The following is a 7,381-nucleotide window of genomic DNA, read 5'->3' on the forward strand; positions in this document are numbered from 1 at the left end:
CTCTATTGTTATTTTCAATATAATGCCATCCTAACTACATTATCTTTTTCGCTATATTTACTTGCTGGCTATATTGCTATGGTTAATTTTGTCGTTGGGAATATATTATGTCATTAACTACAATTTTGTTTTAATCGTATGATCATAATAATAATATTATCATCGCGGCTTATTTGGTAATGTGTGTGCAAGTGTATGGATGTCTTATCATTGTAAGACTCACGCACACTTCCATTAATTTTTCATTAGGTATTTGTCATTATCATTGTACTGTGAGTTACATAGAGTTAGATGCATGTTGCCACGGGCTCACTGTTCCCACGGGCTACTGTTAATCAGGATGTTTGAACACGTAAGAGCTGATCCGTTATTTGAACACGTTGTTGAATGGGTGTTGACGGACTCCCATATAACCCCTGCCAGTGTGACCTGAGGGGACACACTGGCCAGCATCGTCACACTGTTCACTAGAGTGTGTCGTAGTGTGTCATAAGACTATAGCCCAGAGTACTACAGATGGACGTACACGTTTTGTTGTAATAAATCTACAAAGGCCGCCTGATCTTCATTGAGTACCACAGACGAAGAAGACCTGATTTCCTTCCTCTCAACTCAACCTTACATTTGTGATGGTAGCGCGGGTGGGCGGGTGGGTGGGTGGGGTGGGTCATCTGGTCCGCCATTATTGTATTTCATTTTGTTATATCGATATTTGAGGTAGTATGTTGCCAGCTGCACTACCACTTCTACTCATCAATAATTATCACAACAACAGCCACATTGTTGCCTCCTGTGAGAATCGAACTCACGACCCCTGGTTTACAAGACCAGTGCTCTACCCCTGAGCTAAGGAGGCGCATGTTGGCACAGCAACACTGCGGGCGGCCAGTGGCCATAACTCATCATGCAACCCACACCTGGCCTGGCTCCTGCTGGTGGTGGTGATGGTGGTGGTGATGGTGGTGGTGATGGTGGTGGTGATGGTGGTGATGGTGGTGGTGATGGTGGTGGTGATGGTGATGGTGGTGATGGTGGTGATGGTGATGGTGGTGGTGATGGTGGTGGTGGTGGTGGTGGTGGTGGTGGTGGTGGTGATGGTGGTGGTGATGGTGGTGGTGATGGTGATGGTGGTGATGGTGGTGATGGTGGTGGTGGTGGTGATGGTGATGGTGGTGGTGGTGGTGATGGTGATGGTGGTGGTGATGGTGGTGATGGTGGTGGTGGTGGTGGTGGTGGTGGTGGTGGTGGTGGTGGTGATGGTGGTGGTGATGGTGGTGATGGTGATGATGGTGATGGTGGTGATGGTGATGGTGGTGATGGTGATGGTGGTGATGGTGGTGGTGGTGATGGTGGTGGTGGTGATGGTGATGGTGGTGATGGTGATGGTGGTGATGGTGATGGTGGTGGTGGTGATGGTGGTGATGGTGATGGTGGTGGTGATGGTGATGGTGGTGATGGTGGTGATGGTGGTGGTGGTGGTGATGGTGGTGGTGGTGGTGATGGTGGTGGTGATGGTGGTGATGGTGTGGTGGTGGTGATGGTGGTGGTGGTGATGGTGGTGATGGTGATGGTGGTGGTGGTGATGGTGGTGATGGTGGTGGTGATGGTGATGGTGGTGGTGGTGGTGGTGATGGTGGTGGTGATGGTGATGGTGGTGATGGTGGTGGTGGTGGTGATGGTGGTGGTGGTGGTGGTGGTGGTGGTGATGGTGGTGGTGATGATGGTGGTGATGGTGGTGGTGATGGTGATGGTGGTGGTGGTGATGGTGGTGGTGGTGATGGTGGTGGTGATGGTGGTGGTGGTGATGGTGATGGTGGTGATGGTGGTGGTGGTGATGGTGGTGGTGATGGTGGTGGTGATGGTGGTGGTGGTGATGGTGGTGGTGATGGTGGTGGTGATGGTGGTGGTGATGGTGGTGGTGGTGATGGTGGTGATGGTGGTGGTGGTGGTGGTGGTGGTGGTGGTGATGGTGGTGGTGATGGTGGTGGTGGTGGTGGTGGTGATGGTGGTGGTGGATGGTGGTGATGGTGGTGGTGATGGTGTGGTGATGGTGGTGGTGATGGTGGTGGTGGTGATGGTGGTGATGGTGGTGGTGATGGTGGTGATGGTGATGGTGGTGGTGATGGTGATGGTGGTGATGGTGGTGGTGGTGATGGTGGTGATGGTGGTGGTGGTGGTGGTGGTGATGGTGGTGGTGGTGATGGTGGTGGTGATGGTGGTGATGGTGGTGGTGGTGGTGGTGGTGGTGATGGTGGTGGTGGTGATGGTGATGGTGGTGGTGGTGGTGGTGGTGATGGTGGTGATGGTGGTGGTGGTGGTGATGGTGGTGGTGGTGGTGATGGTGGTGGTGGTGGTGGTGATGGTGGTGTGGTGATGGTGATGGTGGTGGTGGTGGTGGTGATGGTGGTGGTGGTGATGGTGGTGATGGTGGTGGTGATGGTGGTGGTGGTGATGGTGGTGATGGTGGTGGTGATGGTGGTGGTGGTGGTGATGGTGGTGGTGGTGGTGATGGTGGTGATGGTGGTGATGGTGGTGATGGTGGTGGTGGTGGTGATGGTGGTGGTGGTGATGGTGGTGATGGTGGTGGTGATGGTGGTGGTGGTGATGGTGGTGGTGGTGGTGATGGTGGTGGTGGTGATGGTGGTGGTGATGGTGGTGGTGATGGTGGTGGTGATGGTGGTGGTGATGGTGGTGGTGGTGGTGATGGTGGTGGTGGTGGTGATGGTGGTGTGATGGTGGTGATGGTGGTGGTGATGGTGGTGATGGTGGTGGTGGTGGTGATGGTGGTGGTGGTGGTGGTGGTGGTGGTGATGGTGGTGTGTGATGGTGATGGTGGTGGTGATGGTGGTGATGGTGGTGATGGTGGTGATGGTGGTGGTGGTGGTGGTGGTGGTGGTGGTGATGGGTGGTGGTGGTGATGGTGGTGGTGATGGTGGTGGTGGTGGTGGTGATGGTGGTGATGGTGGTGGTGGTGGTGGTGGTGGTGATGGTGGTGGTGATGGTGGTGGTGATGGTGGTGGTGGTGGTGATGGTGGTGATGGTGGTGGTGGTGGTGATGGTGGTGGTGATGGTGGTGGTGGTGATGGTGGTGGTGGTGGTGATGGTGGTGGTGGTGATGGTGGTGATGGTGGTGATGGTGGTGGTGGTGATGGTGGTGGATGGTGGTGGTGGTGGTGGTGATGGTGGTGGTGATGGTGGTGGTGGTGGTGGTGGTGGTGGTGGTGGTGATGGTGGTGGTGGTGGTGGTGGTGATGGTGGTGATGGTGGTGATGGTGGTGGTGGTGGTGATGGTGGTGATGGTGGTGGTGGTGATGGTGGTGGTGGTGGTGATGGTGGTGGTGGTGGTGGTGGTGATGGTGGTGGTGGTGATGGTGGTGGTGGTGGTGATGGTGGTGGTGGTGGTGGTGGTGGTGATGGTGGTGGTGATGGTGGTGGTGGTGGTGGTGGTGGTGGTGGTGATGGTGGTGGTGGTGGTGGTGGTGGTGATGGTGGTGATGGTGGTGGTGGTGGTGGTGGTGGTGGTGATGGTGGTGTGGTGGTGATGGTGGTGGTGATGGTGGTGGTGATGGTGGTGGTGGTGGTGGTGGTGGTGGTGGTGGTGGTGGTGGTGGTGATGGTGGTGGTGGTGGTGGTGGTGATGGTGGTGGTGGTGATGGTGGTGGTGGTGATGGTGGTGGTGATGGTGGTGGTGGTGGTGGTGGTGATGGTGGTGTGGTGGTGGTGATGGTGGTGGTGGTGGTGGTGGTGGTGATGGTGGTGGTGGTGGTGGTGGTGATGGTGGTGGTGGTGATGGTGGTGGTGGTGATGGTGGTGGTGGTGGTGATGGTGGTGGTGGTGATGGTGGTGGTGATGGTGGTGGTGATGGTGATGGTGGTGGTGGTGGTGGTGGTGATGGTGGTGATGGTGGTGGTGGTGATGGTGGTGGTGATGGTGATGGTGGTGATGGTGGTGGTGGTGGTGGTGGTGGTGGTTGTGGTGGTGGTGGTGATGGTGGTGGTGGTGGTGTGGTGGTGGTGATGGTGGTGGTGATGGTGGTGGTGGTGATGGTGGTGGTGATGGTGGTGGTGATGGTGGGGTGATGGTGGTGATGGTGGTGGTGGTGGTGGTGGTGGTGGTGGTGATGGTGGTGGTGATGGTGGTGGTGGTGGTGGTGATGGTGGTGGTGGTGATGGTGGTGGTGATGGTGGTGGTGGTGGTGGTGGTGATGGTGGTGGTGATGGTGGTGGTGATGGTGGTGGTGGTGGTGGTGGTGATGGTGGTGGTGGTGGTGGTGGTGATGGTGGTGATGGTGGTGATGGTGATGTTGGTGGTGGTGGTGTGTGATGGTGGTGATGGTGGTGGTGGTGGTGGTGGTGATGGTGGTGGTGATGGTGGTGGTGTTGGTGATGGTAGTGGTGGTGGTGGTGGTGGTGATGGTGGTGATGGTGGGGGTGGTGGTGATGGTGATGGTAGTGGTGGTGGTGGTGGTGTGATGGTGGGGGTGGTGGTGGTGTGTGGTGGGGTGGTGGTGGGGGTGATGGTGGGGGTGGTGGTGGTGGTGGGGTGGTGGTGGGGGTGATGGTGGGGGTGGTGATGGTGGTGGGGGTGGTGGTGTGGGTGATGGTGGTGATGGTGGTGATGGTGGTGCTGGTGGTGGTGGTGGTGGTGGTGGTGGTGGTGATGGTAGTGGTGGTGGTGGTGGTGGTGATGGTGGGGGTGGTGGTGATGGTGGTGGTGGTGGTGGTGGTGGTGGGGGTGGTGGTGGGGGTGATGTGGGGGTGGTGGTGATGGTGGTGGTGGGTGGTGGTGATGGTGGTGGTGATGGTGGTGATGGTGGGGTGTTGGTGGGGGTGGTGATGGTGGTGGTGATGGTGGTGGTGATGGTGGTGATGGTGGTGGTGATGGTCTTGCTGGTGGGGTGGTGTGGTGGTGTGGTGGGGTGGTGGTGGGGTGATGGTGGGGGTGGTGGTGATGGTGGTGGTGGGGGTGGTGTGATGGTGGTGGTGATGGTGGTGATGGTGGGGGTGTTGGTGGGGGTGGTGATGGTGGTGGTGATGGTGGTGGTGATGGTGGTGATGGTGGTGGTGATGGTCTTGCTGGTGGTGGTGGTGGTGGTGGTGGTGGGGGTGGTGGTGGGGGTGATGGTGGGGGTGGTGGTGATGGTGGTGTTGGTGGTGGTGGTGGTGGTGATGATGGTGGTGGTGGTGATGTTTGGTGGTGGTGGTGATGGTGGTGTTGGTGGTGGTGATGGTGGTGGTGGTGATGGTGGTGTTGATGGTGGGGGTGGTGATGGTGGTGGTGATGGTGGTGATGGTGGTGATGGTGGTGGTGATGGTGGGTGTGATGGTGGTAGTGGTGGTGATGGTCGAGGTGATGGTGTTGGTGGTGATGGTGGGGGTGGTGGTGGTGGTGGTGATGGTGGTGATGGTGGTGATGGTGGTGGTGATGGTGGTGGTGATGGTGGTGGGGGTGGTGGTGGTGGTGATGGTGGTGATGGTGGTGGGGGTGATGGTGGTGATGGTGGTGGTGGTGTGGGTGATGGTTGGGGTGTTGTTGGTGATGGTAGGGGTGATGGTGGTGGCGTTGGTGTTGGCGGTGGTGGTGGTGGAGGAGGTTATGTTGGTGATGGTGGCGCTTCCGAGACGTGAACTTTAGATCAGGGTGACCTACTTTTGGTGGGATGCTGAAGCGTTCGTCAATATGCCTCGTGGTATGAAGTTACATGCAACATGGGCTGAGAACCGTAGTGGGAGGTCAAGCTTTCCCCAGGTGTGAGCAGCAGCAGCAGCAGGTGTACCACGTGCACACGTGTGGAGGCTGAGGCCACAAGTGGTCTTCCTCTACCTCGTAGAGGCCAACCAACAAGCGGGAGGGAAGGAAGGAAGGTGATGTAGATAACGTGTAGCTCTTGTACTCTGCTGTAGGGAAGATGTTTACTCCAAACTGGAAAATTTAGATCATGTCTGGAGACGCGGTCCAATGGCCTCCATGTCTGGAGACGGAGTGGACTGGCCTCCGCGTGTGGAGACGGAGTGGACTGGCCTCCGCGTGTGGAGACGGAGTGGACTGGCCTCCGCGTGTGGAGACGGAGTGGACTGATCTCCGCGTGTGGAGACGGAGTGGACTGGCCTCCGCGTGTGGAGACGGAGTGGACTGGCCTCCGCGTGTGGAGACGGAGTGGACTGGCCTCCGCGTGTGGAGACGGAGTGGACTGGCCTCCGCGTGTGGAGACGGAGTGGACTGGCCTCCGCGTGTGGAGACGGAGTGGACTGGCCTCCGCGTGTGGAGACGGAGTGGACTGGCCTCCGCGTGTGGAGACGGAGTGGACTGGTTACAATATCATGAAGCACATTTTCAATGAATTATCACCTTCAAGTTAGTTAAGTTTACCCTGACCATTCATCATGTACATTATGTATCATGTATCACCTTCAAGTTAGTTAAGTTTACCCTAACCATTCATCATGTACATCATGTATCATGTATCACCTTCAAGTTAGTTAAGTTTACCCTAATTATTCATCATGTACATTATGTATCATGTATCACCTTCAAGTTAGTTAAGTTTACCCTAACCATTCATCATGTACATTATGTATCATGTATCACCTCCAAGTTAGTTAAGTTTACCCTAACCATTCATCATGTACATTATGTATCATGTATCACCTTCAAGTTAGTTAAGTTTACCCTAACCATTCATCATGTACATTATGTATCATGTATCACCTTCAAGTTAGTTAAGTTTACCCTAATTATTCATCATGTACATTATGTATCATGTATCACCTTCAAGTTAGTTAAGTTTACCCTAACCATTCATCATGTACATTATGTATCATGTATCACCTACAAGTTAGTTAAGTTTACCCTAACTTAACCGTCACGTCCATACATGTTTTCGTTTACTATCATGGGTAAGATGGCGCTAGTTAGTGGCGGTTTTCGACACCTCTATATCATCACTGGTAATGTGGGGTAGTTACGTTTCCCTAATACATTACCTTCAAACTTCAGATTAGTTTTACCAAAGCACTGACGTCTGCTGCACGTGGCCAGTGTGTGTGTGTGTGTGTGTGTGTGTGTGTGTTAACCCGAGTTTCCCCAGTGTTACCTGAGTGTAAAGTTGTGTAAACTGTTGACCTACTTGTGAGTACGAGAACATTGGCTGACGACATTCCGAAATGATGTGGATGTGGCTGACGTCCATACACACGTTCAGACAAGTGTAAACATTCAGTTGTTGATGGTGTGGGGGATCAGAGTCGTGCGTCACAAGAAGCAGCGCTGAGTGGAAGCCAAATAACACGTCAGCCACAATGACGAAGAACCGTGAAGATTTTGTTTTTGAAGTTATAGACAGACAATTGTGTGGAGGGTCGTGATGAACGACACCTCTGGT

The 7,381-nt window shown here is 54.8% G+C and overlaps 1 non-coding gene across 1 annotated transcript; it reads right to left on the reverse strand.

Moving 5' to 3' along the window:
- Positions 1–784: 784 nt before the first annotated feature.
- On the reverse strand, positions 785–856 carry TRNAT-UGU (transfer RNA threonine (anticodon UGU)). Its single transcript has one exon. It is a non-coding gene; the product is annotated as a tRNA-Thr (tRNA).
- Positions 857–7,381: the final 6,525 nt, after the last annotated feature.

This window comes from Panulirus ornatus, unplaced genomic scaffold (genome assembly GCF_036320965.1).
Source record: "Panulirus ornatus isolate Po-2019 unplaced genomic scaffold, ASM3632096v1 CTG_6609_pilon, whole genome shotgun sequence".
Classification (NCBI taxonomy): Eukaryota; Metazoa; Arthropoda; class Malacostraca; order Decapoda; family Palinuridae; genus Panulirus; species Panulirus ornatus.